General features: G+C 35.3%; 1 long non-coding RNA gene across 1 annotated transcript in view; it reads right to left on the bottom strand.

Annotated features, from left to right (window-relative positions):
- Positions 1 to 16476, bottom strand: part of LOC105094197 (uncharacterized) — a 1056246-nt gene that overhangs the window by 829188 nt on the left and 210582 nt on the right. The window contains exon 5 of the long non-coding RNA XR_004137286.2: positions 13380 to 13544. This is a non-coding gene — a long non-coding RNA (uncharacterized LOC105094197). The remainder of the gene's footprint in view (positions 1 to 13379; positions 13545 to 16476) is intronic.

The raw sequence follows: 16476 nt of genomic DNA, 5'->3' as shown, positions 1-16476 counted from the left end.
CTTTTAGGATTATCTATATATAGTAACATGTCTTTGGCATATAGTGACACTTTTACCTCTTCTTTTCCAATTTGGATCCCTTTTATTTCTCTCTCTTGCCTGATTGCTGTGGCTAGGACTTCCAGGACTATGTTGAATAGGAGTGGTGATAGTGGGCATCCTTGTCTTGTCCCAGATTTTAGTGGGAAGCTTTTGAGTTTTTCCCTGTTGAGTACTATGCTGGCTGTAGGTTTGTCATATATAGCTTTTATTATGTTGAGATATGTTCCCTCTATACCCACTTTGGCAAGAGTTTTTATCATAAATGGGTGTTGAATTTTATCAAACGCTTTATCTGCATTGATTGAGATAATCATGTGATTTTTGTCCTTTCTCTTGTTGATGTGATGTATTACATTGATTGATTTGCGTATGTTGAACAATCCTTGTGTCCCTGGGATGAATCCCACTTGGTCATGATGTATAATCTTTTTTATGTGTTGTTGGATTCTATTTGCTAATATTTTGGTGAGGATTTTGGCGTCTATGTTCATCAGTGATATTGGCATATAATTCTCTTTTTTTGTAGTGTCTTTGCCTGGTTTTGGTATCAGGGTGATGGTGGCTTCATAGAATGAGTTTGGGAGTATTCCCTCCTTTTCAATCGTCTGGAAGAGTTTGAGAAGGACTGGTATGAGTTCTTCTTTGTATGTTTGGTAGAATTCCCCGGTGAAGCCGTCCGGTCCTGGACTTTTATTTGTAGGGAGGTTTTTAATTGCTATTTCTATTTCCTTTCTAGTGATCAGATTGTTCAGGTGGTCAGTTTCTTCTTGATTCAGTCTTGGTGGACAGTATGTTTCCAGAAACTTGTCCATCTCCTCTAGGTTATCCAGTTTAAGAAAAAGTTTTGAGACCTTACTTTCCACTTATAATATACAACAAGAGGTACTAATTTTCCATGTATGGGACTAATAGAAGATTTTTCAAATAAGTTCATGCAATTAAAAAGTTGAGTTGACTTAAAGAAAATATCAAAGTAAACAGTACATGGACTATGCTATATAACTATAACTATATAAGTTAAAGTTTTAAAATTTATACACAAATGACTTATTGAAAAACTCTCTCACAAGCCTTAGAATACCCTCTACATGCTGGTTGCTGCTTTTAATCTTTAATATTTACTGTCCCTATTTCTACTTAAACCTTATGCAACAATCATTGTTATAATTCCTTGCACACAGGTGGACTGCACCTCCTGCACATCCCTCCACCTTTCCCAAAGTCAGTTACTCTGCTCAGATTTAATCCCTCCAATCATGGGTGGATGGATCATATCCATCTCCATTTATCTGCCTGACCAATGTCTCCTCATGTTTTAAAGCTCATCAAAATATACCTCTTTACAATAATGTTTTACATTTTCATATTCATCCTTCAAAGTTCTTAACCTTCAAAGACATGTTTCAGTCTTTTTTGTATCTCTAGGCACTTGCCACAAAGTGAATCAGGATAGAAACCTAAAAAAATGTTCTGAATTAATTATTATTTCTTTGATATTAGAAATTAATGTTTAATACATTAGAGCTATAAGTAAATCTTTTCTTTTGACTCTGGATAGCAATTCCACCAAAGATTTCTGTTGGCCATGTTCGCTTCTCAAACTCTAAACAGAAGCATATATGAATCCTGAGCACTGACAGTCTCCAGATGTTGCTTCCAGAAGCCAACAGCTCATTTTAATGGTTTATTCTCAACTCTAACTGCTTTCCATTATATATTCTCTCCTTTTAAAGAATCTCTGTAATTTAAAAGTCAAGCATATCAAGCCTTCTGTCCTGCATCATAGGATGTAGAGGATATTATTCCAAGTCCTGTGGCTTAATAGGTGGATGAGCAAATGTCCCTTATCCCTCAGTGTACTGTAGCAATGATTTCTAAGTCTAACACTCCACAAGAGGTTGGAGTATTTGCCAATGGTTCTGTTTCCTAGAAGAGAACTGTAAGTTTTAGAGCACAGCATTGTATCAATTACTCTAATTACTCTTTGACATTAAAAAATAGACCACTTTTAGCTTGAATATGACTTTGAGAAATCTCTTGGTCGCTGTAATCTTTTCTCAAAAATTCTTCATACTATATATGTCAGAAGAGAAGAAAGACCCTTAACAGAAGATCCATCAGACTGGATCTGGATTTTTTTAAAAATTTGTTTATTTTTGCTGTTTCAGAAGTCATTCAGCCCATTTTATTCAATTCATTCTGGGTATGGGTGCTAGAGGTGATGACTTTCTCAGGGCAGAATCAGAATGTCAATGTCCTAACTCTATTTATTCCTTTATAAGTTGTGGACACCCAAATCATTGGGTTTCAAAAGATAGAGCTCTCCCAGGTTTCAAGAAAGAGAAAGACAGGGTTTCTAATCAGTTAAGTACCACACAGTCTGATTTGTAACCTATGGAGATTGTCAGAGAAGGCAAAGAATTCTTGTGGAGTAACATAGAGAGGCTGAAAGTTCTGAAAGCACTGGAGTAGAAGACTAGGATCTCAAGTCAGGAGAGTGGATTGGTACTCAGATGTGCTAGATAAGTGATCCTAAAGACACTACAATTGTTGCCATTTAAATGCCCAGAAATACTGCATTAGAATTTGTGATAGCTGACCAGCCTCTCTTCATAGCACTTGTGTCAAGAGACCTCATGAAGGAAACACTGAACTGTTTGAACCCAAAGTCTCAATCTACTACTACGTTTCTGTGATAGGTAAAATAACCAGCCCCTCCAAAAAAAAAAAGAAAAGGATGTTCAAATATTAATCCCCAGAACGTGTGGATAAGACATGAGAAAAGGGGAATTAAGGTTCAGAAACAATTAAAGTTACCCATCAACTGACCTTGAAATAGGGAGATTATCCGGAGTTAGTCCCAAAGTAATCACAAGAGTCCTTAAAAGTGGATGAGACAAACAGAAGAAAGAGCCAGAGCGATGGCAGTGTTAGAACGACCCTGGCCAACATTGCTGGTTTTCGAACATAAAAGGAATCAGGAGGCAAAGAGAGCAGGAAGCCTCTCAAAGCTGAAAAAGGCAAGGGATTAAATTCTTCTCTAGAGTCTCCAGAAAGTAATGCAACCCACCAACATCTTGATCAGAACAGTAAAATAATAAATTCATCACTTACCACTAAATGTGTTGGAAATTATTACAGCAGCAAGAGAAAACTAATACAATTACAAATGCCAGGACTTTTCCCTTTGCCATCATGACTACTTCACGGGGATTCATTTTCCCAGTTCCACACTGGATAACACGAAGACCAAAGGGAGCCCCTGGTCACTTGGCAGAACGGTATACAAAAGATCTCATTCTTCTACTTGGAGCTGAAACTGAACTCACCATGTGATCTTAGGATAATGATAATGAGAAAAGAACAACTCTGATTTTATGATGGAAATGTCTCTGCACTACCTGACACCAATCACCTATGTCTGCACCCATCCTATCCTTCTCTGCAGCATTACTGGGGATTTATTACCTCTCCACCTACCTACAGGTGATGATTTGAAACTTATTCCCTTCTTCCCTCACAAGCATTTGACTAAATTGATTACTTTTCCTCTACTGTGCATTTAATCCCTCCCTGTGGAATGAAAACTTCCTGCTGTAGTTTTTAAGCATTATCAAGTCTCTTTCATCAGCAAATGATCAACAAAAGAAACTTTCCTTCTGTTCCCTATCCTATCTCTGTCTGGAACCTTGAGGAGGGGAAACTTGCTCTCTATAATAGAAGTACTGCTATTTCATGGATCCATTTGTCATCTCCCTATCTTTCTTCATTTAAGTCTAACAGAGGCATAGCTCTATCTAAGGTGACCAGTGCTATCTATGCCACTAAATCCAACGGATATTCTTATAGCAACTGATATTTAAGACTTCTCCCAATGTCTTCAAACACTTCCTTATTCAACTATTTGCAAAGAACAATTCTCTATCTAGAAAAGCTATTTTTTTCTCCACTTCAGATGATTATTGGTGTACATATTGCAGTCTCGCACTTACACAGGAAGGGCTGTCTAACTATGTATAATCCCTCTATTATATGATTACCACACTGTGTTTTTAAATGTGGGTTTGTGATTATTTGAGTAATGTCTGTCTTTCCTATGGGAATGTTAAGTACCTTGATCTCAAGGCCCATGTCTGGTTTTGCTTACCATTATGGTCATAATTTCAAAACACTTCTAAGAGCAATCCCAAGAACATAGACAGGTACTCAAAAAAGATTTGTGCAGTGAATGATAGGTTTCAAAAAGGAAAAATACATTCCTAGAAAAAAGAGTGAGAAATCAATAATGTTTACCGAGTAGTAATATGTGATAAGAACATGCTAAACACTTTGATGGCTCAGCTTATTTAATGTTTTAAATGACCCAATGAAAATAGTAGTTACATTATATAAATGAAAAAACTGAGGATACATGGAGAGGATAAACACATTTTCCAAGGTCTCACACTTATCTTGTCTTTATCTAATTTTCTGGTATTTTGTTCATCGTCAATTTTCGCTTTAACTTTTTAAAGAATATTGCATTGAACTATTATTTTTCTTGGTAAATGTGTCTTTGATGCCTCCTTACATTTTGCATCTAAGACAAGGGCCTCAACATGCCTTGCTTACCCTATCCTAGTCTGGCTTGCACAAATATAGAGTTTGGTCAAAATGTTTATTTGAAAAGTAAGCTATAGATGGAATTAAGCAGTAGAAATCGGTTTCTCAGAGAGACAATAGGAGAAACCTGTACTTTTCACCTGGATCAGAAGGATGAGAATGGGTTTAAACACAGACTCCATCACTCAATAAGGTGATGACGAGTGATCTGAAGGAGCAATGACAGATGATTCTCTCCCACAGCAAGGGCAGAAGAAGAGAGAAAGCCTTCCAGACTTTTCTATGCAAACATAAAAAAATGGTTATGTTTGGCACAAACATCACTTCCACCATATTCTAGTGGTTAAAGCAAGTCACAAGGCTAGCCTGGATTCAAGAGGAGGGCAAATATACTCCACTTCTTGTTGAGAGGAGTTGCAAAGTCACGTGGCCAGAGGTGTACACCTCAGGTAGGAGAATGGCTCTTACCGTTTGTTGCCAATATTCTACTCTAAGCAGCAACGTTAATGCCATCTTAACATTAATTACTAGCACTGAGTTTTTCATTTGTAAATCTTTGGCAATGTGATTGGCAAATAATGTGTATGTTGCTGTTTTATTTCGCTTGTTGATGTTTAAAGATGAACCTCATTTTGTTAACTGTGTAAACCACATTCCACACATTCTGAATGCCTTCAGGAGAGAAGGGATGCTTCTCAAATAGGAGACACTCTAGTTTTTGATTGTTTGCTTTTGTTTTTCTTGATAGAAGAAAAGTTTGCAACAATCTCTGTTCCTCTGCTTATTTAATACATTTAGATCAGTTTACTCTTGGAGACATGTGGTTACTTGGTTTGGGCACATTGTGTTAGGAAAGGCCATGGGCAGGGCAGAAATGACGAGATACCAAGTAGAGAAAATCTGCTGAAGCCCTCTCTATTAAAAATATATCCTCTTAGCAACACTTAATGTCTCCAAGGGTGAGTAAAAATATTGTAGAACCACCCGGGAATGAACTAAACAAATTATCTTCTGGTTTTAACCTCCTGGACACAATTTTCCTGTCCACATCCAAAGTAAAAGAATGAATCAGGGAAACAAGTTCTTTAGTTTACTGCCTCAAACAAGGTTTCATTAATAATGGAAATTGTTATAGAAAAAATTTTTTCCCCAAGTATTGTTTATATGCCTGTTTAAATTCAAATTTGAGCCAACAGCTCGGGAAATAAGAATATTTGAAGTACATGGCAAAAATCTCATATGCTGAAGCCTGATTTATTCAGAAGGGTAAATGCTGAATTATACACCCCCCACTTACTTCAAATTGAACTGCCCACATCCTTGTAGGGCTGCCCACAAGGTGTCTAATGAGTTATATGCCAGCGCTCATTTAACAAGAAAAGAAACCAAATAGAGCGTAACTGAAACCTGGGTACATTTTGTTTTTGTTTTGTTTCGGAGAGCTGTCAGATATTTCAGTCCAGTCTTAAAGTTGTTGCTTCCCTTTATTGCAAGTCGACTTCAGAATTTTAGTTACCTCTTGCTACAAAAGGTTTCAGTTTACAGGGTGGCAGGAAGAATGAAGATCGATGGTTGCTGGGTCTGGCTGGTCATCCCAATTTGTACTGCAATCTAGGTGCTGCAGTCTCTGAGATTTGAGTTAAAATGTGTGCCTTGCAGCTTTAGAAGAAAGATGTGGTCTGCATACAGCTGTAGATCAACGCTGCCAGTTTATTCACATCCATCACGCCTGGTGAGCATGGGCATTTCACAGGATAGAGAAAGGAAAAGAAAAGAAAAGGACAGAGATAAGAGATGGAAAGAAGACAGAAAGGGAGGGAAGGAGGAAGAAAGAAAGGAAAGAAGGAAGGGAGGAAGTATGGAGGGTGAGACACAGAGAGGTGATCTTTTTTATTTTCCTAAAATAGCACAGTTACAACTAAATCTTTCAAATTATGTTTCCTTCACAGAAAACAGCATCAGTTGAACATAAAAATAGTATTATTTTTTAATAAAAACACGATTAGTAAAAATCTAATAATAACTAAGTTCCAATGCATACTGAAAAAAGTATTTTCACTGGCATATACTTCTAATTAATCCAAATGAGTTGCTTTTTAAAAATCTTAGCTTGAGACATTACCTTCCTGATTTATCCTGTAAAGTGACTGACAATATTGCAATTTTGAAATATTTATATTTGAAGAATATATGATTCATAATTTACAATTTTTCTCCAAATAATCACACTAAATTTGTAATGAAAACCAAGCACCCTTCCTATTTCATGAATTTGAAAATTGAGCAACACAATGGATTAGAAGTTCTAATTTTATAGTGCAACCACATTCAACTTTCAGTGATTCAGTTTCCTGCTTAACCTTTGAGACAAGTCATATAACATGCAACTTAACAAGTGTGATTGTTTTTAATTGCTTGTTTTCTTATCCTATGAAACCCTAAGGAAAGGTAATAAGAAATAACATGTTTCTTTGTAGTGAAGGAAAAATAGCTACAGTTCATTTTACAAATATAAAAGGACTTCCTTGGGAAGTTTCGCCAGAAGCATCAGGCCTAACTCAGTGCAGAGTTTGGGTTGTGAATCACAGAACAGTTCTAGCTTGACTGGTATCATGTGCATATTTGAACTGGGGGTACCTACTGAGGTGAGAATAGAGTTTTCAGGTCAGAATTTTTCCTGCTTAGCATATTTTTGTTTGTTTGCTTGTTTCTTCAAGACAAATAATTGCAAAGAATATATTTCCTTTTAGCTTTGGGATGGATTTAGTTCAGTTAGTGAAACTAAATGCTGAAGTAATAAGCTAATATGATCTTCTAGAAAGAAGTAGGTATGTCATGTTTATTTTGTTTAAACAATTGGAGCAGATTTTATATATTATACACAGACTAACTTTTTAGATGGGAAAAATTTAGTTTTTGCATACATGAGGTTAGACTTAATGCATTTACTTAATGAAGATTAATGGTCTGTGTTTAAATTATGTAACTAGGAAAGTTACTCTTTTCTCTAAACAACCTAAGACCATTCCCTTTGGCTCTATCCAAAGCATAGATTATGCTCTGATGGTAAAGAAGAAAGGTCATAAGAGAAGTAAAATGGTAAGTGAAGAGTCAAATCCAGATGAAATCCAGATGAAAAAAGTCTTCCTTCCCTCTTCATTTATTTTCGAAGGAGAGAAACATTTATGCTTATTATATATACATAAAAAAATCATTCTTTCAGATACTATCACAGTTACCTTTCCCATTCCAGAGATAAGGATAGTTAGGCTCATAGAGAAACAGCAGATATCTCTGATAAAGTGTTGTAGGTAGTGATCAATAATGGCGATTTGTGCTTAAGTAAACATCACAGCCATTAGCTTAGAAATATTTGGAACAGCCAATATTTTGCTCATTCAGTCATTATTACACATTTCCTATCCCCAAGGAATCAGTTTAATCATATGGTAAGATGATCCTAAGAGCTAGTTTAAGACCTTTAGAGACCCTAAATATTGTAAAGAGAATGCACCTGATATAGTCGAACCATGACCCCTACTAAACAGTTTAATTAATATTAGGAATTGCAATGTTTCTGATTTTTCCCATAGAGATTTTGATTTCTTTAAAAAAATACTATACATAATATTATTTTCAAAGAAAATTTGGTGTTTTGGTTGCTGGGCTCTAAACACAATGCTGACCTGCCTCTTAGGTATTTCAGAGTGACAGTGTTTCACACGTCAACACTGCTGTAGCACCAGACTTTCACATTCAATCTCTGTTTCCTTTCTCCCCATCTTCTTGAATAATTAGGAATCATTTTAATAGTAACATTTGAATTACCTAATATAGTCTTTAAACAACAGCCCAAATAAAGAAAAAAAATGTTCCCCTTAAATGGAACTGTCAGTTTTGCTGAGCATTCAGAATAGCTGAGTATATGGTGCAACTCTGAATTAGGTCTTTAGTTTTCATTAAAGCATTACATTGAATAAGTTAAATATCTCTGCTCCTAATTTAAAATGGTAATGAGAAGCTGAAAATAAAAGACAGTGCAATAAGGAATATCAGCGACATGCACGTCAAATTTAATAAAAGGATTCTTCATCCTTGCTTTAGCTTTGGTTTTATTCTTCTGACCCAAAAGAACATTGAAATCTTGAAATAAAAGAGAAGACTATAAAATGAAGTGTAATGACTTCAGAGATAAATGTATTGGTTCATTACTTGGTATTGAAATATAGAATCTCTTAGAAAACCAAATTTCAAAATCTATTAAAAAGACATAATTAATAATTCTACCAAAAATAATTTATTTTGCCATTATTATTATAATTACTACATGAAGATATGCTTTAATCAAATCACTTTGATCAAGAATTTAACTGATGGCCTTCTTGAAGTATTTTTACAACTTTATATATTTCACTGTATGATAAGTGATGTTTGTTTCTACATTTGGACAGTATCAGCTAATATAAAATGGCTTACCCAAGACACATGACAAAGTGAAAGGCATTACTTGCAAATTTCCTCAAAAGACAACCCCTTCATGATGTATTATGGTCTTCTGTCTTAAAAATAATCACTAACATATAATTTTTACCTATTTTAGAGCTAACTGCATTGGAAGACAATGGTGTAATATAGGAAAAAGGAAGTTAGTTATAGTTTGATACGCCAGTTTCTTCTGACTAACAAAACCGTTTCCTTCAACTGACAAAAACCCTTAAGTGATCAGAGCTGGGGCATAGGTAGGTGGATTATACGGCCACAAGAGGGCAGCAGATGGTCTGAAACTAATGAACTGAACTGACGTGTGGAACGCTTACAATAGTGAAGGTTTTTCAGTCTAGAAAGGGTAGTTTCTAACATCAATATGAAAATGGAAGGGAGGAATAGAGGAAGGGAGGAGGGCAGGAAGAATGGGAGGGAGAGAGGAAGGGTAGGAGGGAGGAAGATCTGCCAAGAGAGACAAAAAAGGAACAAAGATTCTTTTTAACAGGTTGATTGGTTTGTTTTCATTTGCTTGTTTTTGAGATAGGGAATGGGGAGGGGGTGTATTACCAACAGCTAAACTGCTGCTCTACTGCCCAAGGCCAAAATACATAGAAACTCCTGGTTTTGCCCAAATCTATCTCCAAAAGGTGCAATTATTGGTAAACCTTCCCGCTACAAAAAAAAAAAAAAAAAAAAAGTAGCTTTTAGCTGTACAGTTTGTTCTTCTCACAAACCATTTTTTCTCTCTTGAATAATTAATCTCCATCAAAATATGGGTTTCTGAAAATCAAAGAGCATAAGCTGCCTGGTTCTGCCCCATGCCTCCACAGTCCTAATCCAGGAGCCAGAAATTTCTCTTTCCTAAATTTTATGCTTTTCTTTCATCATTTTCAATTATTTCTTGCCACAGGCTATGTGTCTTAGCTGTGGTCACGATACCACTAGGGAATTCAAGTCTGTATGTTAATCATCCTCTCAGTTCCAGTTCTTCCAAAGACCACAAGAACACAAAAAAGATATAACTTACTATTATACAATTAATCCACCATTGAACCACCTTATCTGGTTTACTAGGTTTTGCCTCAGTAATACTGAATTAGATTTAAATCATATGCAGGCTTAGATGGGTATATACCATTGCATATAGCGAATGGAGACTCCTGCAGCTCTCTTCAGGGGAGGTACCACCATTCATCATTACATCTGGCACATCCTCATTAAATAGGTACTATATAAATACATTCTTGGGAAGTCACACAAGAAGCATCAGTCCCAAATCATAGTTTGGATTATAAATCACAAAACAGCTTTAGCTCTCCAGTTCTTTTTACAATTACATCAGACATCCAACTTCTATTACAATTTGGAATAGTAAATATTTGCCCAGGTCTCAATCTGGGCTCAAAAGTCCAGGAAGAAAGAAAGAAAAGTAAGAAGATGTGTCTTAATTATACTGACTGATTATATACCAATACACAACAACATGCATTTGGAATATTTTCAACTGATCTGCTTCTTCACTTAGTCATTTACAAAACCTTAAAAAGAGACATAAGATTATGGCAAATATGGTTTTGCTCCCTCTTGTTTGCACCTGTTTTCTATCAGATAGTCTTGACTGAGCAGGAAAACGACGAAAGAATAGAGACCGAAGTGGTAAAAGGGTTTATGAAGAAACTATGTAATACATAAAACTATAAATAAATAGCCTATAGTTCACTTTAAGGGGAGAGCAATGCTGTGTTCAAGTTAGAACACTTGCTAACTTGGAGAAAAATAATGAACACATTATATGCCAAGTATTCCTCTAAGTACTTTACACATATTACTCATTTTAGTCATGAAGCATCCCCATAATTTGATCTTATTATTACCATATTAGTTTTACAATTGAAGAAAACAGGGCAGGGAGTGTCGAGTCACTTGCCTAAAGTTATACAACTAGGAAGTAAAAAGCCTTACTGCAAAGCCAGCCTTTATAAGTTTTGGCCTCCCAGGTAGGAAGCTTGAGGAGAACACTCAGCTGCTTTGATGACAGTGATGCCTTATTTTCTCCCTTTAAATTAGGAGAATAGTAAGTTTAGCAAAAATAATTAGAGGTTACTAGAATGACTGAGGATAGTTGCCTGAACCACAGAAATAGGGGTTATGTGTTTTGCATTGTAGTTTGAGAAATTAGCACACAAAGCGCTAATATAACTTCTCAATCCTATCTTAGACTTCTCATGTGTTTTCAAAATTTCCTATAATTTTTCTTTAGTATTTTGCCTGTGCTGTGTTTCTAGCCAAAAATTCTTAAAACGATGCAAAAATCTGGACAGAGAATCAGTATAAACACACACAGGTTCTAGAACAAGTTTTTTCACCCTACAGACCAACTTGTCAAACTCTGTCATTTAACATTTTGTTCCCTGAGTGCCTAACCTGTCCTCTGATATAGCTCCATTAAACAGCTGGTCCTCTTGGGTGATGGCTCTGGAAGAACTGTTCCCATGTCACAATTTCTAGCATGTCTAGCTGATCCAGCTCTTTGAAAGATACTGTCCCCATAGTAGAAATAAAGCTTTTCAGAGTGATTTTGTGTTTGCCTGTGTGTATATGTGTGTGCGTGCATGTGATTCTTATTAGAGAGTGGGTTGGCCTATTTCTGTTAGTAATGCTGCCTTACTTGAGATCAAAATGACTCCGAATTTCCAAATCATTGTCCACTGGCCCTTTGCTCTGGCATTGCACACTTAGTTAAACAAGAAATCCAGTAGCTTCTACTCTGCAGTCTCAGTCAGCTCAGGCCGCTACCATACGTTACCATAGATTGGGTGACTTAAACAACAAGCATTTATTTCTTACAGTTCTGGAAACTAGAAAGTCCAAGATCAAGGTGCCCACAAATTTGGTGTCTAGGGAGGGTCCTCTTCCTGATTGGTAGACAGCAGCTTTCTTCTTATACCCTCACATAGTAGAGAGAGAGAAATTATTTCTCTCTCTCATGTCTGTTCTTCTAAGGTCACTAATCTAATCCATGAGGGCTCCATCTTTGTGACCTAATTATCTCCCAAAGGTCTCACCTCCAAATACCATCACATTAGGGATTAGGGCTCCAATACAGCAATTTTAGTAGGATACAAACATTCAGATGGTAGCACCAAGTAAAGTATGTGTGTACATAAATATATATTCCCATCTTCTCTTTCTTATTACTGTTATCATTATAGTGTAGATTCATTTTATTCTTCTCAGCTGTTAAATGAACTCATAACTTATTTCCAACCTCAGGCCCTCTCCACTCTAATCCATCTTCCAGAGGGCTGTCAAGAGGAATTTTCCTCAGCATGACTCTGCATGTTACTTTCCTCCTCAAAAATCTTCAGTGATTACCGTTTTTTACCAAATCAGTGTGGACACATGGCAAGGTGATTAGGGCTCTCTGGAGTGTGACCTCTAAATAGCACTCTCTGAAGAGGCAAAAAGGAATTTAAGAATATCTGAGCTATGCACTGGACACCAAACAATTGTGTCCCTCATTTTCCTCATTTATAAAAGTGTCCTTTCAGCCAAGATGTCAATTAAAACCCTGCCATCATTAGGATTCTGTTCAGTCTACCTTCTAAAGGTTTTTTCTCCTGCTTCTGTATCTCTACAAAAAAAAACTTTGCATTCTCCATGTTTACGTCTTAGCTCCTGTTTTAGTCATTTTGGGCTACAATAAATACCATAAACAATACGCATTTATTTCTCACAATTCTGGAAGCCAGGAAGTCTTAAGATCAAGGCACTAGCACACTTGTTGTCTGGTGAGAGCCCACTTCCTAGTTTGTAGATGGCCACCTCCTCACTGTATCCTTGTATGGTCAAAGGAGAAAGAGCTCTCATGTCTCTTGCTCTCAAGTGTCTCTCCTTATTAAGGGCACTAATCCCATTATGACAACTCTAATGACCTAATTGCATCCAAAAGGTCCCATCTCCAAATATCATCATATTGGAGATTAAGATTTCAACATATGAATCTGCGGGCACACAATGTTCAGTCTATAGCAGCAACTCTACTCAAATTAAGCCTCAAGTGGGCAGAAACCAAATTTCTTTCATCCTTTTATTGCTCTAGGACGTTGTCTTTACAGATTTTCAATAAATTGAATGATTTACTAAATTATAGGATATGAAAATCAAATAATATGAGATTTAAATTTCTGATAAATATTTCAAATGAAATTAATATACCTTAAGGAAGTTCCAGAAGAAAGCTTACCTACCTCTCAAGTGATGATTCACTGAAATCCAGAGTTCTGAAGGGTCAATGGCAGCTTACAGAGAGGGAAGGAAATTTCTATGTGACTTGATCTGTTTCCTCAAAAGAACTTCTCTGGATCAAATGAAAACTCTGAAGAAATGGTACTGAATATATCCATCAATAAGACCTTGAAAAGAAATATTTATAAGAGTCAAATTTATTTCTTAGAATATTAAAGAGAACTCCTTATGATAATTACATTTTAAAACAAAAGTAATGACATTTATTAAAGCACATATGTTTAATTTTTTAAATAAACTGATAAAAACATAATCTTTAAAGAATTTAGGGGAAAAACAGATGCTCTGACCTCTGTAATAGAGAAGAAATGTATATTAAAAATTATTTAGATATGTTATGTAATAAACATATGTCACTGTTCATCTTCTAACAGTAGAAATAACTGTTGATCCCAACTTTTGGAAATAATACCTTAATTCATAATTTGTGAGAGTTAACAAAAACAAATCTTGGAAACGTTTCTGTTTCTCACTTGCCTTCGCAAAGGAATAAAAAAGTTAAACATTAAATTAAACAATAACCAATCAAAAATAGAACAACTCAGGCTTCACTAAACTGTATCAAAAATAGCATCTAATTCTAGGAGAAAAGTAACATCTTGGATAAGAAAATACATAGACACACAGTCCAAGACAATTTCTTCACAATATCACAATGTAATATTCATCTTTTTGCCTTTGAGACTTCTCCTACCTCCAAACTTTTTCCTAACATTCCATCCCTCTTTATTAGCCATGGCTTTCCCCAGGGCCTCACGAAAATGCAAAAAAAGAGATAGAGACCACTTTGACTTATTATGTCTTCCAAAATCACTCAGGCTTATGATGTCTTCCAGCATCACAGAAGAATAAATAATCTAAATTCAAAGGCATATCTTTGATAGCTTTATGCAAAAAGACTTTAAAATTCTTTACCCAACAAGTTTAACTTCTCTCATCATAAAAATATTTTCAGATATATGGAATTATAATAAGTCTGATGATCCTGCCCAAAAGATGCAACAAAGGCACTCTGGACAATTTAATGGTGTATTAGAGCTCTTTGCTGTTTGCCCAGGTTATGCTAGCCATCCTTTAAGTCATACACTTATCGTTCAACCAAATATATTTCCAGAACTCCAGATGAACCCAACCCAACCCTATGCAGTGCTCTGTGGATACACTGATATAAAAACATAACCCCCTTGTTCCTAACCCTATAATTTAATTGACTTATGTTCCTTGAAAAAGTCTGTATCATAACATCCTTGCTGTTTTACCCCAGTATCCTTACAACTAAAAGCATGTACCTTCAGGATAGCAATAATGTGTTTCCTATGAAAAACAGGCATGCAGCAATAGGCTGAGATATGGATTTCAAATCCAATATCCTGGACCTGTCACACAAAACCTGAATGTCACTTTGTATTAAACTGTTCTTATGTGAATGTCAACTCACTTGTTTAAATTAGAAAACCGTTTTTATATGTAAAGTAGTATAAACTTTGAAAGTAGACTGTTATAAGTTAAAAATGCATATTATAAACTATAGAGCAACTTCTAAAAATTGTAAAAAGAGATATAGTAAACAAACCAATCAGTGAATTAGAATGGGAAAACCAAAAATTCCTAAATTAATGCAAAATAAGGCAGGAAAAAAGAAGTAAAAAAACAGATGGGAAAAAAATTTTGAACACATAGCATAGTATAGATATGAATCTAACAAATTTGATACTGCCATTAAATGTAAATGATCTAAGTACCCCAATTAAAGGTGAGCAACTGACACACTGAGTAAAGAAGCAAGACCTATTTGCTCTCTATGGGGAAACTATTTTTAATCCAAAGAAATAGTTGAAAAGTAAAATCTGAAAAAGAGATAAATCTGGAAGACATTAATCATAAAAAGTTGGAGGGGTTCTTTAAATATCAGGGAAAGTAGATTTCAAAACAAGGGGTATTAAAAGGGATAAAAAAGGATAACTCATAATGATTGAAGGGGCAACTCACTAAGAGAACATAAAAGTTCTAAGTGTGTATGTACCCAGCAACAAATCATTAAAATACTTGAAGCAAAAAAGAACAGAACTAAAAAGGAGAAATAAACATTCACACTGCAATTGGAGACCATAACACTCTTGACAGAAAATAAGGAACAATACACAAGACTTAAACAATCCGCCTACAACTTGATCCAATTGATATTATAGAATACTTTACATCACCAGGTTACACATTAGTTCCAAGAACACATGAAACATTCATAAAGATAGACCATAAAACAAATTTCAATAAATTTAAAAAGACTGAAGTCATAAGAGCATATTTTCTGACCAAACTGAAATAGAAGTGGGTAACAGAATAATATACAGAAAATCCATAGTATCTGGATACTTTAAAACACAAGTCTAAAGAACTTTTGGTTCAAAGAAGAAATTGCAAAAGAAGTGAGAAAATATTTTGTACCGAATGAAAATGAAAACACAGTATCTCAGAATGTGTGGGTTGATACTGAAGCACTGTGTATAGGGAAAATGTCATTAATTTTAAAGGCTCAGATCAGAGAAAAGGGGTCTCACATCATTGATCTAAATTTTCACATGAATAAACTAAAAAGCACAAACTGAATACATGGTAAGCAAAAGGCAGAAAAAGTCCCGAAGATATAAGGGGAAGTAAATATACAAGAAAACAGATAAAGAATGTTTCCAATGTAACCTTGCAAAGACCAATAACATCGGTAAATCTCTTGCTAGATTTATCAAAACACACACACAGACACACACACACACACATGCACACACACACACATATAGGAAAAGAGAGAAGACAAAAATAGCAACATTGAAAAATGGAAGATAGGATATTACACGTTACAGATATTAAAAGGATAATAAAAATACATGAAAAATGTGTCAATAAATCTAAAAACTCAGATAAACTAATTCCTTAAAAGACATACTGCCAAACTGATTTAGAAAGAAACTGAAAATCTGAGTATCCCTAAACCTGTTAAAGAAACTGAATTTTAATTAGAAACTTTCCCACAAAGAAAATGCA

The sequence above is a fragment of the Camelus dromedarius genome, chromosome 5 (genome assembly GCF_036321535.1).
Source record: "Camelus dromedarius isolate mCamDro1 chromosome 5, mCamDro1.pat, whole genome shotgun sequence".
In the NCBI taxonomy this organism is placed as follows: domain Eukaryota; kingdom Metazoa; phylum Chordata; class Mammalia; order Artiodactyla; family Camelidae; genus Camelus; species Camelus dromedarius.
Note: the sequence above shows the minus strand (reverse complement) of the source record. Positions and strands in the feature narration are given on the sequence as shown.